The sequence below is a fragment of the Brassica napus genome, chromosome C2 (assembly GCF_020379485.1).
Source record: "Brassica napus cultivar Da-Ae chromosome C2, Da-Ae, whole genome shotgun sequence".
In the NCBI taxonomy this organism is placed as follows: Eukaryota; Viridiplantae; Streptophyta; class Magnoliopsida; order Brassicales; family Brassicaceae; genus Brassica; species Brassica napus.
The window spans coordinates 42,976,706-43,004,504 of NC_063445.1; the positions used below are offsets into that span (position 1 = coordinate 42,976,706).

Sequence of the window (27,799 nt, forward strand, 5' to 3'; positions counted from 1 at the left end):
GTGATGAGCTACAAGATTCAAAGAGAGGCGTAAGAAATTGGAGCGTTGGGCAAGCCACAAAGAGAGAGATGATGCTGTCACTGTCAAGGCATCATCCACTTCTTCAAAACTTCAAGAGAAGGAAAAAGACACTAATGGCCGAGTTCTCGAACCTGTCCATGACAAGAATCGGGATGTAACTGAAGAGAAAAGTAGCCATGACCCTGCAGAGACCAAAGATATAAGTGAGAAGGGACCTCCAGGAGATCGACACTTGGACACGGTTGAGAAACTCAAAAAACGTAGTGAACGGTTCAAACTTCCAATGCTCACGGAGAAAGATACCACAGGAGGAGTAAAGAAAATGGAGTCTGAGACGCTGCCCTCTGCAAAAATTGAAGGCCCTGTGGATTCAGAGATGAGAGCGGCCAGCAAGGAAAAAACGGTGGACAAGTAGCTGAGATCGAGGGGTAGCTTCTTATACTTAAACGGATGGCATGAGATTCTCGCATCCCACGGAGCATTTGTTGCCGTGGAGGTCAAGTTCCATGAATATTAATTATACGCAGGGAATTTAGAGAACTTGAAAGATATGTTGCACACTAATCAAATTTGGTTTTGCAGGAAATGTAGAATACTCGGAAACAGTTAAAGCTTCTTCTCTAGCAATTGTTTCTAATGGTGATCAAGAACATTGAACAACTCACTTTCTATAAACCAGGATTGACCGGTCCGGTAGGTGCTGGACCTGCATAGATGGGTCTAAAATTGAATTTTAGTTTAGAAGCGAAGTCGTGTCTTAGGACACTGTTTCTATACCTATGTTGAACATCCAGAACAACTGGTTACTGGACTCAATATGAAGAGGAAACTTCAGATTTCATGGGCATATTGTAAAATTACATGTATTAAAACGACTGTGATACAAAATTCCAGTCAATAAAAACTGAATTAATAAATATAACAGGTTATGTCTCTACAAACAGTTATGCAATTTCATATAACATTAATTTAAAGCTTTATTGAAATATTAACATTTTCATTGTGTTTTTCTCCTCACAACAAAACAGTTAAAAATAATAATACAAGCTATACTAAAACAAAAAATCATCCAAACTAAAACCTTTTGTTTACATGAAAATGGTATCCAAATCATAAAGCAATAATGCAGTAGACATTACAAACTTAATTAAATAAATATACATTGAAAGCGAAACTAAGTAAAAGATAGTAGACCATTATTTCACATTACATTATTACTCTTAAAATATAAATCAACAATATAAACAACCGTGAAAATACCTACAGTGACGATATTATTATTAATAAAAAAAATAATTAGAGATCTAGGACACCAAAATATAAATAAATATCATAATAACGCACGACACATAATGTGATAGTGAATTACCGCTCCTTTTTTTTGGCGTGAGTGAAGCTACCACTAATCATGAAATAAACATTTAAAACATCAAAATAAACAAATTAAGGAACACACAAGTAAAATCAATAGGATGACAAACAAAATGTTAAAAATATTCAATAAGCTTGATAGAATTTTTTTTTTAAACATAACAAACTCGCGCTCGACTTCAAAATTTTATTTTCAACAAATTTGTTCATGTTTTCATATTTGGGTCTTTATTTTAATCTACTTATTACTAATTTAACATTTATATCTACTAATTGGGCTGTTAAACGAGTGCTTCCTTCTAAAACCCTCTATCTAGGCACTGGCATGCTCATTCCGGATTTCAGTCCGATTTCGGTTCATTTTTTTTAGTTTTTTGGTATTTCGGTTTATAAATTTAACTACCATATTGGATCTATATCTAATTTTTTTGGTTCGGTTTATATACCATCGGTTTTCGGTTTATTTGGTTTTATACAAAAACAATACAACTATATATATATCCTAGATAAAAATTAGTTTATATGATTAGAAATAAGATTTATTTAAACATAAATATATATTCCTTACACTAACTTTAAAATATAATATTTTCTACTTTATAAATATATTTCTAGAAAAAATATTTACCAATAAAAATCATGTTTTATTTATTTTGATGAAAATGAGAAAAACAAAGAAATTTTTAACTTAAAACAAAATACCAAATTAGTAGAATGGGTAAGACGGTTGAGAAAAATAGAAGACATAGTTATGCAACAATGGATCCAAATAATCAGCTAAAGACTTGCATGTATAGCTTCCCTCTCTATACATATAGATCAGAATTGTCAAAGACTAACCTCAACTTTAAAATTGTTCTTACTTTATTTTCAGCAAGAACTGATGTAATGCCACCCCAAAGAAAAAATAAACCTAACTAATTATCAAAATATCATAGTTTAGTTACACTTAAAAAAAGAAGTACAGAATTTAACTACTATTTATAATAAAAATTAAAATAATTATTTACTTAAACTATTTCAATTATTTTCGAATATGCATCTCGCCTGTAGGACGGGCCGATCCTAGTATATAATATACCACGTATTCTGGAACCAAATGATTCCCGTGATATAGCAAACTCACATTATTAAAATATTAGACAAACAAATAAATCTTACTAAATTTTAATCCGCCCATCCGTGCAGATATTCTTTCATTTTATAAATGTATTTGATATTATTACAAATGCTTAAAATATAAAATTTCTATTGTAGTATTATATATTATGTAACTCTATAATATTATTGTTTATATTTCTTATTAGGCATTATTAATTTATAGTGATTTTTTTAATACATTTTACTTTTCTATTAATTGTATTACTTACTAATATATTTTAAGTTAAGAAGACTAAAATAACAATCTGAAATAATCAAATAGAGAACCTTATTCAAAATATGTTTTTTTGTTTAATTTATATATTTTGCATATTATATATTTTAAATTTTATTTATATTATAGAAAAGAAATATGTTTAATATAATTTATATTTAAAGGTTGTGTTTAAAATATACCTTTATCATCTTTCATTTTAGTATTTTACGGGTTTATAACTAAAACATTTACTTGTTTAAATAACATATCCCTATTATTTTAGTAAATTTTATACATAGTAGTGTCCATTGTATTATTTTAGTAAATTTTAATGATATAGGATATTTTTGGATCTTATGATATTTAGTTTTTTAATTAAGATTTCAAAATATTATATTGTTTTATTTTTACAACATATATGTATTGTTTTTCCGTGGTGCATTTCAAAAAGATATTCTTTATTATCTATTATTTTTCTCTTTTTCAAAATTTGAAATATTATCATTTTGAGTTTGAATATTTATTTTCAAAATTTTGTATTTTGTCAAGAAAAAATTGAAAAATTACACAACTACTTTTGAGTTTAGAAGATTACATGAATTTTGAATTTATTACTATATTAATATATTATTTAATAAAAAGTATTTGAATTTTTAATATTTTTTTCTAATTTTTTCTCAACAGATTTTATTTATAATTACCAAAAATTATAATTATAATTATAGTTTGAATTTTATTTAATATTTAAAATGAATTATTAAAATTTCAAAGTTTTAATAACATGTTTTCAAGTTTATAGTTATTATATAACATTTTATTTTTGTATACAAACAGTTTTAAACAATATATTTTCGAGAGTTTCAAAATAAATAAAAACATAATATATCCTTATAGATATAAATTTTAACCTATGTTGATAAATTTATTTTTGTAAAAATGAGAGATAATTTATTTAAATGAAACAATTCTTTTTGTTGCTAATTTAGCTATTTAATATATTTTCATTTTTAATTCATATAGCACTCATATTTGATATAACACATAATATAATTATAGAATTTATAAAAGAATAGTATATAATTTTTATTTTCTCGTTTTATAAAAAAATTTAGCTAACATTGATTTATAATAATATTATATTACTAATTACGAAATTAATTAAGGAGAATTTGTCAAATATGACTCAAAACTTGATTTGAAATGCAAACTTATATCCAAACTTGAATCAAATGCAAAACTAACCTAAAAGCCTTGTGAAAATACACTCAACCCCTTGTGACCAAACAAAAAAATAGAACTCTTTTTTACGAAAATAGCCCCGGTAAGTCGTCTGAGTCTTCTGAGATACTGGAAGTTGTCTGGTGTTGTTGATCTTAAAAATAATTTATAAATTGTTTAAAAAATATTTTGACAAGTGAAAAATTAAAATGACGTAATTATAAACAATTTTAAGTGATGTAAATTAAGATATAATAAAATTGAATAGTTTTCAACTTAGATGAGTGAAAGTAGTTAATTATGATATTATTTGGTTTAGGGTTTTACAACATATGTTGGAGTATTGTATGTATTCTTAGGTTTAGATTTTGGAAAGCTTAAATTATTTTTGAAAAATTAAATTTTTACCAATATGTGTTTATTTATGTGTATAGTAAATATTTTTTTGTTGATAAAAAAAAAGTAAACACTTTTTAAATTTAATTTGATTTTTTGAAGTGTTTAGGTAGTTAATTTAATTTAGAGATTATGTTTAGGGTCTAGACGACTAACAGGTAAGTCGTCTATGAAGTCTTCTATTTTAGTTTTCCGCTAAAAATATTTTAGTTTCCCGCTAAAAATATTGAAGTCTTCTGGACGACTTACAAGTAAGTCGTCCACGAAGTTAAAAGACTTACTTGAAAGTCTTCTGAATCGAAAATAGTTAACCTAATTGGATTTTTTGTCTCCTTATATATAGAAAAATTTATACATTCTCTCTCCTCTTCTCAAATGGCTGCAACAAAAATGTAATGTTCCTCATTCTAAAACTCTTCAACCTCGCTCTAATCTCTTTGAACTTATAAACATCAAACTTTATATCAATTTATTGTTTTTTGTCTCATGTCTTTCTCACTAATTTATCTTGTTTTTGCAGATTTTTTATCACATGGTTCTCATCTTCCACTCAGTTAAAGGTAGATCTATTAATTTTAGATATGTATTTTTTGTGTTCTATAAAGGTAGATCTATCTAATTTTCCATCTATTTTCTCTGTTTTTAAGTCATTTGAAAGTTTTTGGATATGCAGGTTTTTTCAGATCTTGATTTGGATATGCAAGTTTTTCAGATCTTGATTTGGATATGCATGTTTTTGAGATCTTGAAGACTTCTGGGCTAGAACCAGAAGACTTCCAGGAAGTCTGCTAGACGACTTCCAAAAATAAAGGGCAAAATCCTATTAATAGTACAGATATCTTAATTTAGATAGATACTTCATTCTAGAAGTTAATACGGCTCGATGATATGAAAATGTTAAAATTGCAATGGATTTAGATTAGCTATTATATTATTGCAACTTTCTACGGTGGAAACACTGTTCATTGTCAAGCATTGGTGGAGATACTGTTCATTGTCAAGCATTGGTGGAGATACTCATCATTCAAGTGTTTTGTGAACCCTCCTTGACTTGGACCGCTTTCAAGTTTCTTTATCCTAAAGACTTTTCTAAAGCCATCGGAAAGTATGATTAAATATATTGTTCAGCCTAAATTGTCACTATGAATTTATAATTTTTATGTCTGAATTTAATAGTTTGTGTCACTTGGAATACGGTCCAACTCAAATGTATTGAAGACTTCAAGTGTTGTGGTGATTGTTTTTCTTCCGTCAGGGCTGAACATTATATCTATTAAATTTGATTTAATCAATTATTCGTTATGTTTTGATCCAAAAATTCTAGATATTCGTAAAGTTTTGAATAAAAAAATTTTAAAAATTAATATATACTATTATTTAAGAAGTAATATTGATTATTAGTCTATCTTCTCAATGATTTTAGGATAAGTTATTAGTTTAACTAATATTATTATTATTATTATTAGTTTTTAATATATATATTTATCTTGATATTTAAGATACCTAATAAACATATATTAACTTATATTCTACTTATATATATATATATACAGTTATTTTTAAAAAAATATTTTAATATATATACTTATAATGAATTCAGGATATATAATTAATAAATAAATATTAACAAAAAAGATATTAACAAATTTTATCGATAATGCCATAATTACGTTTATCTTATATTTAATTTATAATTTTAATGACTAATATTATATCCAGTTTTTCTATTTTTCATTGGAAATATTGATCCTAGTGCAGATATGTATTTTTAAATATTTGAATGATTAAAGGTAAATCATCATCAAAAATATATGTCTTATAATAAAAATTGTGTACTTATCTTATATATTTTATAAATTTGGAATATTAAAAAATCAAATTCCTAACCCAAAATAAATAAATATGTATTTTTACATCACAAACATCAAATTATTTTTTATATGTTAGATCATAAATGTTATCAAAATAATATTTTTAAAACTAAAATATTAAACCTTATATAAATGATAGGGCTTTTTGCAAAATTGACTCAAAACTCAAAGTCAAACCTAAAACTAACTCGTATATATTTTTTTCTTTTGTCTTATTCACCCTACAAGTTCATATTATTCACAAAAATGTCATTAGATTTTTTGTTCTTTCAAAAATGGCCTTTATACTCTCTCAACCTCATCATCTTCAAGTATTTACAAGATTGTCATTGCCATCAATAATGCACCTCAAATCGATACTAAAAAAAAACATATCTTTCACTTTCTCTACATATTCATCCAAAAAAAAACTCAAGATTTTGATTCTAAAAACTTTATGGTTCAATGGTTCATAGAGCCATTGAAGCTTACAATTCTTGGTGATCACTTTTGTTTGAGATTCTGGATGCTTGGAGAAAACTTTTGTGTGCTAAACAAGTTATCTCACTGGTTGAAATTATGAAATTTTTTTTTCCATATCTGTTCCTCCAGACGACTTCCGGGTAAGTCGTCTGGCTGTAGACGACTTATATGGAAGTCTTCTGGTCAATGCAGAGGTTAGTTTTGCAATTGACTTTTAAATGTGTTTTTCTAGACGATTTACATGGAAATCATCCATCTTTGTTTGTTAATAAAAAAATTTGAGACGACTTCCATGTAAGTCGTTTAAGGTAAACAGGTTAGTTTTGTATTTGATCGGATTGTGTCAAAATTTTGATTTTTCCTGGAAATTAAAAAATTAATATTGTTTTATACCTAGACGACTTCCATGTAAGTCGTCTCAAGTTAGTTTTGCAATCGAAAAATAAAACAAAAAAATTATTTTTGTCTAGATGACTTACACGGAAGTCGTCCATCAGGCGACTTACACGGAAGTCGTCCATGATTTTATTCTGAGATTATGGTCAAACCTTTCTTATCTTGGACGACTTCCATGTAAGTCATCGAACGGACGACTTCCGTGTAAGTCATTTAGAAAAAATAATATTTTTTGTTTTATTTTTCAATTGCAAAATATTGATTTTTTAATATTCTACTGGACGACTTATGTGTAAGTCGTCCAGGAAAAGTTAAATTTTTGACACAATCAGGTCAAATGCAAAACTAATCCGTTTTCCCTAGAAGACTTACATGGAAGTCGTCTCAAATTTTTTTTTTAACAAACAAAGATGGGCGACTTCCATGTAAGTCGTCTAGGTTAAAAATCAATTGCAAAACTAACCTAAATGGATGACTTTAGAAGTCTACCAGACGACCTCTGTGGAAGTCGTCTGCATCAATGTTTAATAAACTTTCATTTTCTCTAAAAGTATAAAGACTTTTTAATTTTTTTTTTTGTTAATTCATGTATATTAGTCAATATTGGGGTTACTGAATGAAATTTATAACTTAATTGATGATATTTATGAGGTTACCGACATTCATGCTTAGTAAAGTTTCTAACTAATTGAAAAGTCTTCCGTGGAAGTCTTCTACGTTAGTTTTTGTAAATTTGTTAAGTAACTTTAAGATATGTTAGTAACTTTAAGAATATCAAGTAACATGGTTTAATGTGTATTCTTAGATCATAAGATATACTTTTTTACTTATGTAAGTGCTCTATTTTTAAACTTATGTAATGTTTTATCTTTTGTGAATTTGACTAAGTTTTTTTGAGAATTCTTCTCCCTTAGTTGTAATAGATTTGATTCATTTTTTGTGTTATTGTGTTTTGCTATTGTAGTTGTATCAATAACTTCAATTATGTCAAGTAATTTTGGCAAGATAATATTGTGGAAAACGAACATATTTACCAATTTAATTCTTTAATATCTTTTCAAATTTACAAAAAAAGTCACAACTAAATGAGTACACATGCAAATCACAAAACAGACTACAAAGAAAACTATTACATCTCATTCTTCTACAAAGACAAGCTTAGACTCCACTTGATATGGAAGAAGACTCCGTCGGAAGACTTCTTTGAAGTCGTCTGGAAAACTTCATAGAAGTCGTCTGGAAGTCTTCGTTGAAGTCGTCTAGAAGACTTTCTGGAAGTCTTCTAGCACATTATATTTTAGAAAACTTCCGAGAAGACTTCCCATAATTTTTTCAAAGTCTGATCCAGATCTAAAAACATGTATATCAAACCTATATCTGAAAAACCTGCATATCATATAAAAAATGTTTAAATGACTTAAAAACAGAGAAAATGAGTGTAAAATTAGATAGATATACTTTTATAGAACACACAAAGTACATATCCAAGTGGAAGATGAGAACCATCTGATTAAAAACCTGCAACAACAAGATAGATTAGTGAGAAAGGCATGAGACAAAAAAAAAATCATATAAAGTTTAGTGTTTTCAAGTCAAAGAGATTAGAGTGGATTCGGAGAGTTTTAGTTTGAGAAAAAGGGAAAAAAATGAATTTTATGCAACAGTAGGTTACCAAATTAAGAAAAGTCAAACATAAAAACTTACCAAAATGCTCAGATTTGTTATGAAAAGGAGACATGAGAGAAGACTCCGTCAGAAGACTTCCTGGAAGTCGTCTGGCAGACTTCCTGGAAGTCGTTCAATGTCCTTTAAAATATATTTTAAATTTAAAAATTACACATGTAATAAATCATGATTTATGTGTTTAATAAATAAGATATTTTTATTTTAAAATTTAAATATAAATGGATATTGCTTTCCACCAAAATCTTTTCAAAATCTTTGTAAAATGTATTTATGAAAAGTAGTAATTTTTAGTTGTTACTTTCATTAAATAATTTACATAATTTTTAATTTTTGCTTAAAAATCAAAACTAAATTAAATTTAAATTTATGTTTATACTTTATGATAACTAAAATTTAAATTAACCAATTTTCGGAAATAAATTTAAAAATGTAACTGAATTTTTTTTTAAAAGATTTTGTAGAATTTTCTTAAATAAATATTTAATTTAATTTAAATAAAAAAGTAAAGATATAAAAATATTTTATAATAAACTTATGTACAATTGATAAACTTTCTAAATAATGGTCCAACTTAAAATATTACACTTGAAATGAAGTTGTGATTTCTATTTTTTAATAGAATAGATAGTTTACTAAAATAAAGTAGTGGCATGACTTTGTAAATAACTCCAAAAATAAAGGGCAGAATCCTATTAATAGTACAGATATCTTAATTTAGATACTTCATTCTAGAAGTTAATATATTTTAAATTTAAAAATCACACATGTAATAAGTCATGATTTATGTGTTTAATAAATAAGATATTTTTATTTTAAAATTTAAATATAAATGGATATTGCTTTCCACCAAAATTCTACAAAATCTTTTAAAAAAAATTTCAGTTACATTTTTAAATTTATCTCCGAAAATTGGTTAATTTAAATTTTAGTTATCATAAAGTATAAACATAAATTTAAATTTAATTTAGTTTTGATTTTTAAGCAAAAATTAAAAATTATGTAAATTATTTAATGAAAGTAACAACTAAAAATTACTACTTTTCATAAATACATTTTACAAAGATTTTGGAAAGATTTTGGTGGAAAGCAATATCCATTTATATTTAAATTTTAAAATAAAAATATCTTATTTATTAAACACATAAATCATGACTTATTACATGTGTGATTTTTAAATTTAAAATATATTTTAAAGGTCACGACTTTAAATGCTTCTATCATGTAACATTGAAATCGATGTCAATAATTTTTAACACAAATCTAATATTATTATTGATGGTTAAATTTTAATTTACACCCCCTTCGTAGATGAAACATTTAACCTATTTACATATTGTATATATAAAGCTTTAGTTAACTATTATTAATGGTTATATATTCCATTGAGTTAAAAAAAATTCATTTTAATATTTAAAAATTATACCAAATTAGTTTATTAATCAATATATATAAAGTTTTACAACTCCTACTCCAACAATAAATGGACGAACAATATATATATATATATATATATATATATATATACGAAATGAATATATACATGAATGAATACATTAACGATGAACACACTTTTATCATTTATATGCATACTAATGTAATAGCATGAATGACCTATATATGTCAAAAATTTAATACTCCAACACACTTTTATATGAAAAGAACACACATTTATCAAACTGGTTTAATGTTAATGTATATAACATCATTTCAACAAATTTTAATTTTAGTTCATATTTGATACTATTTTTCAAAAATTACCTTTAAATTATTATCATTTTTTCATGACTATCTTAAATTGATTATTAAAAGACAAAATTAGCCCTCTCAAAACATTTATAAATATAAAATAAGTAGTTAAATAAGTTTATAAACTCAACTTCACCACCTAAATAGTAAATCCTAAACAATAATCGTTAAACCCTAAACTCAAATGTTAGGATATCATTAATTGAGTTTTTTTTTAAATGCTATCCAAGTTGGTGTATTTCAAGCAATGTCTCAAATAGGATATTTACTACAAAATTATTTTGCAAGTACAAAATATTATAGTTTCTTTTTAAAAATAAGTTTTGTTGTTTTTAATAGTATCCCCAAAAAATCATCTCTATTATATAGGTTCAGTTTAATTTTATTTCCATATAAATTTCAAATTTTTATTTCGGAAAAAAACTACATTCCAAATTTTAGAAATAAAACATAAATTATGTAAAATAGTATTTTTACATAACGATGTTTACAAAATAAAATAAAAATTATGTAAAATAATATTGTTACATAATAATGTTACATAAATTAGAATATTTTAGTATAGAAAGAATAAAATCCATCCGATATACGGTCAAGATCTAGTTATTAGTTAAAAACAGCTAACAAAATAAACCTATTTAAGGAATATTCCAAATTGTTATCAAACTTAGTCAAACTATTGATACATTTTTCTGTTTTTATCTAGGGGGATTTACCAAATATGACTTAAAACTTGATTTTGATTGCAAATGTATAACCAAACTTGAATCAAATGTTAAATTAACTCATAATCCTTGTAAAATTACATCCAGCCCCTTGTGACCAAACAAAACAAATAGAACTCATTTTTACGAATATATCTCCGTTAAGTCTTCTAAGTCTTCTGAGATCCTGTTAAGTCTTCTGGACGACGTCCATGGAAGGACGTCCATGGAAGTCGTCTGGTATAGTTGATCTTAAAAATAATTTATAAATTTTGTAAAATATATTTTGATAAGCGAAAAATTAAAATCATGTAATTATAAACAGTTTTAAGTGATATAAATTAAGATATAATAAAATTGAATTGTTTTCAACATAGATGAGTGAAAGTAGTGAATCATGATATTCTTTGGTCTAGGGTTTGGCAACATATGATGTAGTATTGTATGTATTCTTAGGGTTAGATTTTGAAAAGCTTAAATATTTTTTTGAAAAATTAAATTTTTATCTATATGTGATTATTTCTGTGTATAGTAAACACTTTTTAAGTTTAATTTGATTTTATGAAGTGTTTAGTTAGTTAATTTAGTTTATGAGTTATGTTTAGGGTCTAGACGACTAACAAGTAAGTCGTCTGGGAAGTCTTCTAACTCTTGCTAAAAAATTTTAGTTTCCCACTAAAAATATTTTAGTTTCCCGCTAAAAATATTGAAGTCTTCTGGGCGACTTATAAGTAAGTCGTCTAGTAAGTCTTCTGATAGAAAATATTTAACTTTATTGGAATTTTTGTCTCCATATATAAAAAAACATTTATACATTATCTCTCCTCCTTTCAAATGGCTGCAAGAAAAATGGTATGTTCCTCATTCTAAAACTCTCTAACGTCTCTCTAATCTCTTTGAACTTATAAACACCAAACTTTATATCAATTTATTGTTTTTTTGTCTCATGTCTTCCTCACTAGTTTATCTTGTTTTGCAGATTTTTCATCACATGCTTCTTATCTTCCACTCATTTAAAGGTAGATTTATTAATTTTAGATATGTATTTTTGTGTGTTCTATAAAGGTAGATCTATATAATATTCCACTCATTTTCTCTGTTTTTAAGCCATTTGAACGTTTTTAGAGATGCAGATTTTTAAGATCTGGATTTGGATATGCAGGTTTTTCAGATCTAGAAGACTGTTGGGCTAGAAGACTTCCAGACGACTTCCAGGAAGTCTTCTGACGGAGTCTTCTCTCATGTCTCCATTTCATAATAGATCTGAGCGTTTTGGTAAGTTCTTATGTTGATTTTTCATCATTTGGTAACCTTATGTTGCATAAAATTCATACTTTTTTCCCAAACTAAAACTCTTTAAACCCACTCTAATCTCTTTGACTTGAAAACACTAAACTTTATATGAATTTTTCATTTTTGTCTCATGTCTTTCTCACTAATCTACCTTTTTGTTGCAGGTTTTAATCAGATGGTTCTCATCTTCCACTTGGATATGTACTTTGTGTGTTCTATAAAAGTATGTCTATCTAATTTTCCACTCATTTTCTCTGTTTTTAAGCCATTTGAACGTTTTTAATATGATATGCAGGTTTTACAGATCTGGATTTGATATACATGTTTTTCATATCTTGATCAAACTTTGGAAGACATATGGAACTCTTCTCAGAAGTCTTCTAAAATATAATGCGCTAGAAGACTTCCAGGAAGTCTTCTAGACGACTTCAAAGAAGTCTTCTCGACGACTTCCAGGAAGTCTTCTGACGGGGTCTTCTTCCATATCAAGTGGAGTCTAAGCTTGTCTTTGTTGAGGAATGATCTATAATAGTTTTGTCTGTGGTCTGTTTTGTGATTTGCATGTGCACTCTTTTAGTTGTGACTTTTTTGTAAATTTGAAGAGATATTAATGAAAAAGTTTGGTAAATATGTTCATTTTCCACGACATTATCGTGCCAAAATTACTTGACATAATTGAAGTTATTGATACAACTTCAATAGCAAAACACAATAACACAAAAGATTAATCAAATTTATTACAACTAAGGGAGAAGAATTCTCAACAAAACTTAGTCAAATTCACAAAAGATAAAACATTACATAAGTTCAAAGCTAGAACACTTTCATTAGATACATAAGTAAAAAGTATATCTTATGATATGAGAAGACACATTAAACCATGTTATTTGATATTCTTGAAATTACTTAACAATTTTGAAAATTAAATAAACATATCTTAAAGTTACTTAACAAAGTTACAAAAACTAACATAGAAGACCTCCACGGAAGCCTTCTCAATTAGCTAGAAACTTTACTAAGCATGAATGTTGGTAACCTTATAAATATCACCAATTAAGTTATAAATTTCATTTAGTAGCCTCAATATTGACTAATGTACATGAATTAACAAAAAAAATTAAAAAGTCTTTATAGTTTTAGAGAAAATGAAAGTTTATTAAACATTCTGAAGTCGTCTGGTAGACTTCTAGGAAGTTGTCCATTTAGGTTAGTAATTTTGTAATTGATTTTTAACCTAGACGACTTTATGGAAGTCGTCCATCTTTGTTTGTTAAAAAAAAATCGAGACGACTTCCATGTAAGTCGTTTAGGGAAAATGAGTTAGTTTTGCATTTGATAGGATTGTGTCAGAAATTTTACTTTTCCTGGACGACTTACATGTTAGTCGTCCAGTAGAAAATTAAAAAAAATCAATACTTTGTTATACCTAGACGACTTCCAAGTAAGTCGTCTCAGTTTAGTTTTGAAATTGAAAAATAAAACAAAAAAAGAATATTTTTTTCTAGATGACTTACACGGAAGTCGTCCGTCCGACGACTTACATGGAAGTCGTCCAAGATAAGCATGGTTTGACCAGAATCTCGGAATAAAATCATGGACGACTTTCGTGGAAGTCGTCTGATGGACGACTTCCGTGTAAGTCGTCTAGACAAAATATTTTTTTTTTGTTTTATTTTTCAATTGCAAAACTAACCTGAGACGACTTACATGGAAGTCGTTTAGGTATCACAAATATTGATTTTTTAATTTTCTACTGGACGACTTACATGTAAGTCGTACAGGAAAAGTCAAATTTTTGACATAATTCAGTCAAATGCAAAACTAACCCGTTTACCTTAAACGACTTACATGGAAGTCGTCTCGCTTTTTTTTTAGCAAACAAAGATGGACGACTTCCATGTAAGCCGTCTAGAAAAACACATTCGAAAGTCAATTGCAAAATTAACCTCTGCATTGACCAGAAGAATTCCATGTAAGTCGTCTACAGCCAGAAGACTTACCCGGAAGTCGTCTGGACGAACAGATCTTGAAAAAAACTAATTTTATAGTTTCAACCAGTGAGATAACTTGTTTAGCACACAAAAGTCTTCTCCGAACACCCATAATCTCAAAAAAGTGACCCCGCAAGAATCGTAAGTTTCAATGGCTCTATGAACCGTAAAGTTTTTAGAATCAAAATCTTGGGTTTTTTTTGGATGAATATGGAGAAAAAGTAAAGATATGTTGTTTTTGGTTCATAAGAATTGAGAAAGAAAGAGTGTAAATCGATTTTTAGGTGCATTAAAAACTTCAGATTGTTTGTTCATGGTGGTTGGTGTATTGAAGGCAATGACAACATTGTGAATACTTGAGGAAGATGAGGGTGATAGAGTAAAACATGCATTTTCAAAAAAAAAATGATAGTATTTTCGCAATAATCTGAACTTTGGAGATGAAAGAGACAAGTCAAAGTTCCAAAAAAAAAACTTGGGTTAGTTTTGTGTTTGAGTTCAAATTTTGAGTTATATTTGCGAAAACCCCTTTTATCTTTCATCTTTAGTTAATTGATTCAACTTCATTATTATCTTTTTATTATAACACCTAAGGACATGGATATGGACTACATCATTTTCTCTCTCTCTATATAAAAATATCATTTTGTCTTTGTTCAGATATACCATATCACATAAATCAAAATGTGAATAAACTGTGAGATGCCAAATTATTTAGGAAATTGAATAATGCAGTTTTTTTTTTTTTTTGTCAGCGATAGAGAACTTTCGAGACCTTATAGTTGTCCCAGTTTGCGAAATTCAAGAAAAGTACCATATACAATACATATATGATGTGTTATATATATTTGAATATTCATGAATTACATATATGATGTGTTATATATATTTGAATATTCATGAATAGTATAGGATCAATACTGTTAAATGTATTTCTGTTATATAGTTATATTAACTTCTAACCAAAATTAATAAAATATATATCACAAAATAATATACTAATTTTATTTGTTATACGTGCATCTGAGTACATGTACCAAATGATAATGTACTAATTTTTATGGTTTACATTTAAAAATTCAACAATAATATACAAATGATATTTTTAATCATCATCATGTATCAAAACAACTCTTTAAATTAAAATATAATATAATTCAAATTTTGAAACAATATACATAACCAACTTTAATTAATTTACCCATATATAAAAGAATGGAGTTTAATCATGGGTTACCAAAATCAAAAAATTATTTAAATAATAAAGAAAGTCTAACAAATATACGACTCAAAAAGTAGAGTTTCGATACATATGGATCAAAATTTGCTTATTAAATATACATAAATAAGTTAAACTCCATTCTTTTATATATGAATGAGTCGTTTGCTATAAATAAATTTCGTTTGCTCTATATACGGGTCAAAATTTTCAACACTTTAGATAATATTATAAAGTTTTAAATAAAATAAATTATACTAGAATACGTTTTATCGGATATATGTTTAAATTAATTGTAATTCCTATCTAAATCAACATTACATTAAATATATGCTCTTACAAAACTATAATTTTACAGAAATCCTAATTAACAAATATTTATTTATAAATTAATATTTAAAAACTTAAAATCAATTTTTTAAACTGGCCTACGATTAATGTGTAGACATTTTTATAGTTACCAATTTCACGAGTTATCTAATAGAATATATAAAATATATAAGTAGAGGCGAGCTGAACAAACAATTTTTACTGCTATTATGAACTACCAAATGAGTTAATAATTTTTTCAAAAAATAATAATTATATGCTTTGAAAGCGCGGATCAAAATCTAGTGCTTACTTAAATTTATTAATTTTGATTAAAAACATAATCATTAAACAAGCATAGTTAGAATTTATTATCGTCTCATTTTCAAATTTCATAGCTGAAAGAAAGCAAATTTAACCTGGTCTTCTTTGTGTTCAGAAAAAAATATGGACCAAAATTTGATTTTTACGCAGACACAATCATCAATGTTTACAAGAACTTTGGGTAAAAGTGAAAAAAATATTAAGAATATGTTTCAATATAGAGTACACATACAATCCATAAACCACATGTATTTTTCATATTATGTTGGTTATTTAAGTTATAACTAGATCTTGGTCCGCGCAACCGCGGGTGTTTTCACTTTTATCTATATATATATATATTAAATGTTTATATTATTTTTTCAAATCCAATAATTTTGTTGTTTACATTTTTTTCTATTATATTAATTGTTTGAATCCACTACATGTATTTTTGTTTCTTCTTATTATAAATATATCTTATTTGATTTTTACTTAATTATTAGAGAAATAATATATACTTTCTTAAAAAAATTAAAATTATTTTACATTTAACATCTAATTATCAAAATTAAATTTAAATGTATTTTTAATTTAAGTTTTAAATAATAAACAATTTTATTTGATAAATTTATTTGATAGTTTTAACAATTAAAAAACATTTGTATACACTAATCTTTAAGCATTTAGTATTAGTTACTAGAACATATGATAAAATGAACTAATGAATTTTAAACAAAAAACATTGATAATTGTTTTTAATAAGTTACAATTGAAGGTATATTATTAAAATATAAGTTTATATGTAATGTAATTCAAACATATACAAATTTAAATAAGCCTTTACAACAATATATAAATCTTATCTATTAAAACATTATATATCTTATAAATGGGCCAATGATAGGGTGGGCAAAAAATCTGAACCAAACCAAACCAAACCGACCCAACCAAACTCAAACCGATCTAAACCAAACCAAAATATATTTCCAAACCATTTGGTTAAAGGTTTTATCAATCCAAATGGTTTGGTTTTGTTAAAAAAAACGAAGTGGTTATTGAATTATATTAACTAATTATATTAATAATATTAAAATTTAAGATATTTCTTTACATTTTTACCACAAAAATAAGATATTTAACCATCTAACCTAAACAACTATTTTTTATACATTTTACTTATAAATAAATAGAAGAAATATATTAACAATAAAATAGAAATATAAATATCATAAACTATCACCAAAACAAAAAAAACTACTTGTGATATATATATATATATATATATATATCTATATATATGTTTATCATAAACTATGACCAAATCATAAAAAATACTATGCAATAGCTTATAAGTTAGTTTCTTATGTACAATTGTTTATATGGTTAATTTGGAAAAAAACATAAGATGTGTTTATATTTCTTTATAATAGTAGATTGGACTTTAGATAACGATTAATGTTTTAACGAATATAAGTAATGATCTTAGGAGTATCTTTTATGTTTTGTATATATGTGTTTTCAGATAATTTAAAATTTGAAATGCACGGTTCAAGATTCTTAAAATACACATTAATGGCTTCCTTCCAATCTTATAGGAAAATAGTTATTATAGTCAATAATATATGAGGTGATTTTAGTAATGATGCCAAAATGTTATTAAGAAATTAATGAAATATGATTTTTTAGTAATGGTCTATTTTCAAAAATATCACACATGAATCAAGGTTGTGACTTCTTATTTAGATTTTTGTAAGACATAATACGATCATGTAGTATATATCTCAATATTTATATTCCATGAAAAAGATAATGAATTGGTTTGGCCTAGTGGTAAATGGGTTCCAGCTGGAGATTCCTCCCGGAGTTTGATTCCTCTTGGCCATCTATAGATGCTTTAAGTGGCAAAAAAAACTCGGATTTCTATTGGTCACTTGGTTATTAGTCTTTGGGCATAGAAAATATTTGGCATCACACCATTATCAAAAAAAAAAAATTAAAGTTTGTATGGAATATATAAAAATTAATCTTCTAAATTTAGTAATAATAGTTTGCGTGACGATTTTCGAGAGTCTCTTCACTCGCCATCTTCACTCGCCATCTTCACTATAAATACATGCTCTTAAGCTTACACATCCTTCACGAAAAAAAAAAACCTTTTTTCTTCTGATTACTTATAACTTTATAAGTGTGTTTGCGTAACTAGCAAAAGAAAAATAAAAAACATGGCAAGCTCCAAATTTCTTGTTGTCTTGGCTTTGTTCTTTACATGCTTATCTCTAAATTCAGCCAACTATCGAAACAAACCCTGGGAACAAAGTAAGTATATTTATCCAATTTCTCTTTATACCCTCTCCTGATATTATAAATATAGAATATGTAGATCGTCTTGGTTTTGTATACATGTCCGTGGCAATTATTTTAATTACATCGATGTTCTCTCTTCTCATATATTTAGACTGATGGTTATCACATGTTATATATTCACATATATGTATATATATATGAATACATGATTGTAAGCTCGTACATCCTTCACACCAGAGAAACCCCCTTTTCTTCTAAATACTTAAAAGGCTATTAAACCAAAGTGTGCTCAATCTACTTATCAAAAAAAGTGTGCTCAATCTCCAAGTTTCTTGTCGTCTTAGCTTTGTTCTTTACCTGCTTATCTCTTGCTAATTTAGCCCCCTTTTGGAGCAACCCATGGGAACAAGTAAGTATATATATATCCTGTTCATCTTTGTACCCTTACGTTGTAGGTATAAATATAGAAATATGTAGTCTGTAGACAGCATGTATGTAGATCAACTTGGTATTTGCATACATTTTTATGGTTAGTTTATGTGACACCCGTCACCTCCTATATGGAGGACAGCGTGTCACCCCCGACGCGTCATCATACAACAATGTGATACCCGTCTCCCTGACACTAAGGACGACGGGCCACCACAATATCCCGTAATATAAAAGCCCATAAACCCGACAACTCTCACCCATGCCCAAATAAAATCCGAAAGAAAAGTCCAGTAGCACCAAATCCGTCCAAATATCACATACTTGTTTGTCTCACCTGAAAAGGGGAAGAGTGAGGGGTGAGCGACAGGGGAATCGCTCAGTGAGGTATGGGATGCCACCCCGAAGTCCATGGACCCGGACATAGCACTCCGAATAAATATAATTTAATTCTAATGCATGTCAAACACAGTACCTAAAGTACTCAAGCAACAAACAATGGTCCTAGCGAGTTGCACACTCGCCGCCCACTAACAGGCCAAAACACTACCGAAAAGGTGCTCGGTTCATACACACACCGAAAAAGTGCTCGGTAACACACGCCCGTAGACGATTTATCGACACTTCCAGTCTACAGCTCAACCGGTCGACTAAAGTTGGCCGTGACCTCCATACAATCCGGCATACAGCAGTCCGTCTCTGTATCCGTCTCCAAACAAAAACAATCCTAGCTAAGAATTTACATTAAGTGAAACAATCAATGTTGAATCCTCTAACCCCCTAGTTCCGGTTTATGCAAAGAACCTAAAACTAAACAAGCAATGATAGACTCGATTTCACACAGACGGAACACATTAGAAATAAACTATATTTATTCGAGGTCCTAAGCCGTGTACGAGAAGTTCGGGAATAGACCCTCACCTTAGCAATAGAAAAGTGTTGTCTATGAACTCCAGCTGCTCAAATAGACTCCATATCTGAAATCAGATCGAAATTCTGAGTCAGAACGCCTTTCGAACGGTCGAAAACGGAACTGGTCAAGGTTTTCGAAAAAGTCAACCCGCTGGTCAAAGTCAACCCGGTCAAGTTTTGACCAGAAATCGATTTGACTAAACCGACCGGTTTACCCTAACCGAACCGAAATCAATTTAAACCGGCTAACCGATCGGTTAACCGTGTCAACCGAGTTGACTCACTGAGTTGACTCGGCCGAGTTGACCGAGTCGCCGGTGAGTCACCGGTGTCGGTCACCGGCGGCGACGGCGGAGCTGCGGCGGTGGCTTACCGGAAAGTTGGCCGGCGGCGACGGCGGAGCTGCGGCGGCGGACGGTGGTCCGGCGGCGGAGCTGCGGTGGCGACGATTTCCGGCGGCAGCGCGTGCGCTTCACGCGCGCGCGAAGAGCGGTTTTCTGGAGGCGCGTACGGCTTCGTCCGGGCTCCGATCGTGACGCGGTTGGTGTCTACGGCTTCGTCTCGACGAGAGGAACACGATGATGGGCTTGGATGCACGAGATTCGCAACGTTTAAGAAGTTATGGTCGATTTACTAAAATGGCCGAAACTAAACTCAAAAATATGGCGGTTTCCGGTTACCTTTGGTTGCGGATGATGGTGGTGGCGAACTCAATGGTCTGGCGTGTGGTGGCTCCGGCGACGAGCTCAGGTGAGCTTTCTCCCTTCTTCTTCTTCTTCTCTCTCTCTTTCTCTCTCTCTCTCTCTCTCTCTTTCTCTTTCTTAATTTTAAAGAAGATGGAGGTGGTGGGGAAGAAGGTGGAGATGGTGGAGAAGAAGTTGGAAGTGGTGGGGTTGGAGAAAGAAGTGGAGATGGTGGGAGTGGTGGGTCATTACAATTCTCCCCCACTTATAAGGAATTCGTCCCCGAATTCATGTCATAAGCTGACGTGCCCAATGTCATCATAGCAAAACCTCGAATACTAATCTTCGCTCGACCTTTCAGGTCTCCTCCTGGGTCTTATCTCCCTCCCAATGAACTTGGACAAACACAGTCGATATTCCCCGAACTGTCTTCTCATGATGATCCAAAATCTCCAATAGATGATAAGGTTCATAAAATCTTTATGAACTCACTTGATGTCTACTGCAAAATAGTTATAGCGCCTTCTCAACTTTTGCAATGCTGTCATATGAACCAAGTACTAGAAGGCTGATATACTGCTGATAAAGTAACTGCAAGCAATTAATCCAATCCACTCCAGCGAAGGATACAATTCCATGTGTCTCGGTTTAAGCTCCTTTATCTTCTGAGTCTTAGGTCCCTCCTGAAATGTCCTTATTTTCAGGTATATTAGGTGCTCATATGTAGCTCTAAATCCTTACGGTGCTTAGCTGCATAAATGCTCTGACGTCATGAGCTTCCGAAAGCCAATCCTTGAGCATGTCCTCTGCTCTACCGTCTCTTAAACCATTAATAGTTCTAACTCATATTACTACCCCACTTTGGTCCAACAAAGTGGTATACTATAGGGTCTACCATAAATAACCCTCGTATAGTAATTTTTTTTTTTTCTCAATACTCAAAAGATAGTTGTCGATGTAGGCAAACTCTGGTAAAGGTAGATGCTTTCCGAAATTCCATCCCACGCAATCTCTGAACATATCATTTAAGTTCTGAGTAGTCCTCTCTGACTGACAATATGTCAACGGGTGATAAGATGTACTCATATGATCTTTGTCCCAAGTGCCTTCCGAAAGGCTCTCTGAAATGTAGATGTGAACTTCGATTCCCAATCCGATACAATGTTGACATCCATGAAACTTCCCAAACTCAATAATGTAGGTTTGCTCCAATTGATTAGCCCTGATTATCTTCTTAATTACTTAGGAAATGGGCTGACTTGGTAAGTCTATCAATGACTACCCATGTGGCATCCTTTCCACATATGGTGATTTAAAATCCAATAACAATGTCCATAATCACCATGCCTCATTTCTACTCCGGCAAAAGCAAGCTCAAAAATAACATAATAGATAACTGATCCTCTGTCATTGCCATATAACACGTCTGGCACCGCGACGTAATGTAGTTACAAACATCTTCATACTACACCAATTATAGTTAACTCTTCATATCTTTGTACCCTTTGGTCTTCCCGATGGGTAGAGAAACACGAGTGATATGTTTGTTGTAAGATTCCTTTTCTTAACAACTTATCGTCCAACACACAAACTCGGTTTCAGTACAAGTATATCCTGCTCAAAGCTGTATGATATCCAATACTCCCAATCTCGATCTGTTCAACCAATCCAGAATGCTAACTTGTGCTTGTGTATCCTCCATAGCAAAACTGTCTGCTCCAAAGTCCCAAGGACATCTGTCTCTCCATTGATAGTAATGGCACCCAACCTGAGACTAGCAAATCTCCAACTCATGAACCTTCTTGGTTCCTGAGATACAGCTCATACGCCTACCCAAGGCATTTATCACCTGGTTGTCCTTACCAGATAGTATGCGATATCCAGACTATAGCCTGCTACAAACTCAATCCAACTGCACTGTCCAAGTACAAGTTTTTAATAAATGAAGATAAATTTCACATTCTAATAATCCCAGAGAATCTGAACTTCCTTCCCGTACAATTACGATCTCCAAAACGATAACGCAAATACCACTACAGCCTCTCTGGCGTGATGCATATGAATGACTTAATCCTCATACCTTAATTTAAATCCAATCCAGTATCTGACACATCACAGTAAGCCTCAGCCTCAGTAGAACCCAAAACTGGTGTCTTCATTAGTTGTGCTTCAATTCAGTGAAACTCCTCGAACAAAAATCTATCCAACCACACTTAACGTCTTTACATGTAGACCGCGTCTTTAACATTACTATACCGGTGAAACCCTTGATGAACTTCCAGTAGTACACTATTAACCCAAAAAGAACGGCAGATCTTTGTAGCGCTCTTAGGTTTCGACCTTCCCGAAACGGTATTAATCTTCTTTGAATCCATCAAAATTCTGCTTCCAAAACCATGTTATCCAAAAATACAACATTCCTCTGCCAGAAGCTACACTTCCTCAACTTAGCGAACAACTGATGCTCTCCAGGCTTATCCAATGCAATCCGCAAAATGCTCACAAATCTCCTTTCTACTCCAAAATAAATCAGGATGTCATCGATGAATACAATCGCACACCTATCCAAATGTTCACGAAAACGTCATTCATATCTTCATGAATGCAACGATGCCTTTGTCGAGCCAAATGGTATCACTGCGTCCCATAATATCCATAATGTATACAAAAATTCACATTCAGTAGATACTCTTCAAATATAGTAATCTGATGGTGTTCTGATGCCATGTCAACCTTCAAGAACTATAAACTTCCTATAAATAATCCAATAATTCATCAACGCGCGGAAGCGATACTTATCTTTAATGGTCACTTTGTTCAGACCTTTGCAGTCGATACAAAATTGAAACTCCCACCTTTCTTCTTTACAACAACAATGATGATGTTCCCCACGGTAAAGTACCCGGTCTGATAAAACCCTTGTCTGATGAATCTTCAACATGCTCTTTCAGCTTTGTCATCTCTGTTGGTGCTAATCGGTATAAAACTTGTGAAACTGGTGTTGTTTGCTCCAAACAAATCGCAAGAGTTTCTCATGTGTCATGTGGTGACCGTTCCAAAGGTCACAAATATGTCCTCATACTCTGCAATAACCGGAAGATCCTGCAGCTCATGTTGTCCATCAGCCTTAACCATCGAGATGGTAGTCAAAAATCTCTATGTCCTTGTATCCCATAACTCCTCAGTATGTAGCATGCATGCACTAACAACTTCCATCTGCTCCAGCAATCGGAACTCTTGCCCTCAGGCAATCCAACACTACTTGATGCCGTGACAGTCAATCCGTCCCAAGGATAACGTCGTAAAAACGTAGCTCCATCTCTGATGAATATCCGAACAAATCGGCCCTCCAAGCATAACTGGTACACTGCGATGGATATAAATAGCTCCCAATGTCCTATGTCAGTTGTCCAAACTGACACATCTCTGAAACGATCAACACTGCCAAAATTGGTAAACATACCAAAGTGTAACTCCAACACCCACACAACGCAAGCTGCTGCACCCCAATTCAAAAGCGATCTCCACGAGTTCACAAAACAAATATATCTCCAAAATAGTCAATATACTCGTACACACAACAACACATGCCAACCAATGGCTCATATCACACACCACATAATCTCCAGTAACAAACTCGTGGAACGATTGCTTGAAGTGGGCTGGTGGCAGAAACGTCACATATCCACTCCTGGATAGCCTCGAAATCATGACCGAAGAAACTGATAACTCCCGAGAAAACTGACGAACCTGGACTTCACGCAACTGCTGAACATCTGTCGAGAACCTTGATAGTCGAAGGACGAATGACGATGATTTTACTCATCGTCATAGAAAGAGACATTTGAGTTAGTAATTACAGGACATAATGGTGCTAAAAGAATTTCAAAATGTATAAATAAATATATAGTTTTTTTTTTTTTAAGTTGAAAACCGAGGAAAACCGAATCCCCTGACCGCCATCCCGGACGGAACCGGGATGGAACCTGGCTCTGATACCAAATTGTGACACCCGTCACCTCCTATATGGAGGACAGCGTGTCACCCCCGACGCGTCATCATACAACAATGTGATACCCGTCTCCCTGACACTAAGGACGACGGGCCACCACAATATCCCGTAATATAAAAGCCCATAAACCCGACAACTCTCACCCATGCCCAAATAAAATCCGAAAGAAAAGTCCAGTAGCACCAAATCCGTCCAAATATCACATACTTGTTTGTCTCACCTGAAAAGGGGAAGAGTGAGGGGTGAGCGACAGGGGAATCGCTCAGTGAGGTATGGGATGCCACCCCGAAGTCCATGGACCCGGACATAGCACTCCGAATAAATATAATTTAATTCTAATGCATGTCAAACACAGTACCTAAAGTACTCAAGCAACAAACAATGGTCCTAGCGAGTTGCACACTCGCCGCCCACTAACAGGCCAAAACACTACCGAAAAGGTGCTCGGTTCATACACACACCGAAAAAGTGCTCGGTAACACACGCCCGTAGACGATTTATCGACACTTCCAGTCTACAGCTCAACCGGTCGACTAAAGTTGGCCGTGACCTCCATACAATCCGGCATACAGCAGTCCGTCTCTGTATCCGTCTCCAAACAAAAACAATCCTAGCTAAGAATTTACATTAAGTGAAACAATCAATGTTGAATCCTCTAACCCCCTAGTTCCGGTTTATGCAAAGAACCTAAAACTAAACAAGCAATGATAGACTCGATTTCACACAGACGGAACACATTAGAAATAAACTATATTTATTCGAGGTCCTAAGCCGTGTACGAGAAGTTCGGGAATAGACCCTCACCTTAGCAATAGAAAAGTGTTGTCTATGAACTCCAGCTGCTCAAATAGACTCCATATCTGAAATCAGATCGAAATTCTGAGTCAGAACGCCTTTCGAACGGTCGAAAACGGAACTGGTCAAGGTTTTCGAAAAAGTCAACCCGCTGGTCAAAGTCAACCCGGTCAAGTTTTGACCAGAAATCGATTTGACTAAACCGACCGGTTTACCCTAACCGAACCGAAATCAATTTAAACCGGCTAACCGATCGGTTAACCGTGTCAACCGAGTTGACTCACTGAGTTGACTCGGCCGAGTTGACCGAGTCGCCGGTGAGTCACCGGTGTCGGTCACCGGCGGCGACGGCGGAGCTGCGGCGGTGGCTTACCGGAAAGTTGGCCGGCGGCGACGGCGGAGCTGCGGCGGCGGACGGTGGTCCGGCGGCGGAGCTGCGGTGGCGACGATTTCCGGCGGCAGCGCGTGCGCTTCACGCGCGCGCGAAGAGCGGTTTTCTGGAGGCGCGTACGGCTTCGTCCGGGCTCCGATCGTGACGCGGTTGGTGTCTACGGCTTCGTCTCGACGAGAGGAACACGATGATGGGCTTGGATGCACGAGATTCGCAACGTTTAAGAAGTTATGGTCGATTTACTAAAATGGCCGAAACTAAACTCAAAAATATGGCGGTTTCCGGTTACCTTTGGTTGCGGATGATGGTGGTGGCGAACTCAATGGTCTGGCGTGTGGTGGCTCCGGCGACGAGCTCAGGTGAGCTTTCTCCCTTCTTCTTCTTCTTCTCTCTCTCTTTCTCTCTCTCTCTCTCTCTCTTTCTCTTTCTTAATTTTAAAGAAGATGGAGGTGGTGGGGAAGAAGGTGGAGATGGTGGAGAAGAAGTTGGAAGTGGTGGGGTTGGAGAAAGAAGTGGAGATGGTGGGAGTGGTGGGTCATTAAAGTTTACTTACATCTATGTTCTCTGTCTTATAAATTTAGTGTAGTGTGATGCTTACATACATATTATATAAACAGCTGAAATGGTGAATCCCAATGGTGCTATTGATACCAATGGGAAAGAGCCAGGGGAATGAGGTGGAGGATACGTAGGTTGGTGCAGGCACGGTTGCTGCTATACGGGACGCAATGGCTGCATCCAATGCTGTAGGTACGCCAACGAGCAAACTAACAATGTGGGGATGCAGAAACGCAGCCGTGGACAAGTGGAAAAGAAATCATCAGAGGAAGAGGAGGCTTCTCCAGTTTGGACTCAGAGCCGACACTGAAAAAGGAGCTAAACCATATAGACATGTTACCGTTTAACGTATGGCCACTTTAAGCTGCTTGTTTAATAAAATAAAATGAAAACATGAACGTATCTTAGATGGTACATGGAATAAAGTAATTGTCCAAAATAAATAAAAAAGGTAAGTATCCGTTTGTATATGTTGTCTGCATGCGCAGCTCTATATATGTGTTTGTTTCTATGCTTAAAGGATACGTATCTTATCTATATGGTATTCGATCTCGATCGAGTTTCAATCACTTCGATGGATGTTCGTGGTTAATCCAATATCTTAGATCGATATTCATATTATAAGACCGGAGGACCGACCTCAACCACGCAACAAAACAAATGAATGCATACCACCTCTTGATTAATTTCATGGTTTAGTCGTCATACGAATACGACACAGCTGAACTAAGATCTTACTTTATAGATGAAAGAAAAAAATACTTTAAGTGAGCCAATATTTCACCAAGTCTAGATGTAGTGTACTTAATTATGTAATCAATTAGCATTCCACAACAAAAAAAAAAAAACAGAATTATGGAGCGTCGCAAATGTGGAATTGGGGATATAAATCAGACTGGCTCAGTGGACCACTGAATCTTTTACTTATAATAAAATATTTAACAATTTTTTAATATTTTTTTTATATATATGTTGTTTGGGCTTTTGTTATCACTCTCTCGGGCCTGGGCAGTCCACTATCAGATTGGGCTTCACGGGTTGCTGAAGAAGACGCGAGACATCTGGGTCTTCGTCGTCTTTATATACCTGCAACAAGAGAGAGAAGCCGTTAGAGAGTTTGTTACACACAAAAAACAGAGCATCATCTAACTCGTGACGATCGACAGAGAAGAAGCTTGGTTACCTCACCGCAAGGAGTCAGAGTTCGCCGGAGAAGCTTCTCGATCTTATCGTTCTTGTATCTCCTATTTCTTATCTCCTTTGTAACCTGTAACACAAGAGATAGTGTGATTAGGAACTGTATCAAGCCGGAGGATTATTCCCAGTGATCTGATAGTGGATTGGGAGCACGAGCCTCCCCCCAGACATA

The 27,799-nt window shown here is 32.0% G+C and overlaps 2 long non-coding RNA genes across 5 annotated transcripts; one reads left to right on the forward strand and one right to left on the reverse strand.

Annotated features, from left to right (window-relative positions):
* The first annotated feature begins 14,421 nt into the window (after nucleotides 1-14,421).
* LOC125581810 lies at nucleotides 14,422-26,937 on the forward strand. Its single transcript, XR_007319536.1, has 2 exons — nucleotides 14,422-18,662; nucleotides 26,490-26,937. It is a non-coding gene; the product is annotated as an uncharacterized LOC125581810 (long non-coding RNA).
* Nucleotides 19,125-26,392, reverse strand: LOC106391231. 4 transcript variants are annotated; one of them, XR_007319534.1, is made up of 5 exons: nucleotides 26,162-26,392; nucleotides 20,672-26,067; nucleotides 20,365-20,577; nucleotides 20,001-20,056; nucleotides 19,125-19,416 (listed from the first exon to the last, which is right to left on the reverse strand). It is a non-coding gene; the product is annotated as an uncharacterized LOC106391231 (long non-coding RNA). The 4 variants fall into 4 exon arrangements; XR_007319533.1 differs by having other exon boundaries at nucleotides 20,001-20,577; nucleotides 20,672-24,906; nucleotides 25,491-26,067; nucleotides 26,162-26,391; XR_007319535.1 differs by lacking the exon at nucleotides 20,365-20,577.
* Nucleotides 26,938-27,799: the final 862 nt, after the last annotated feature.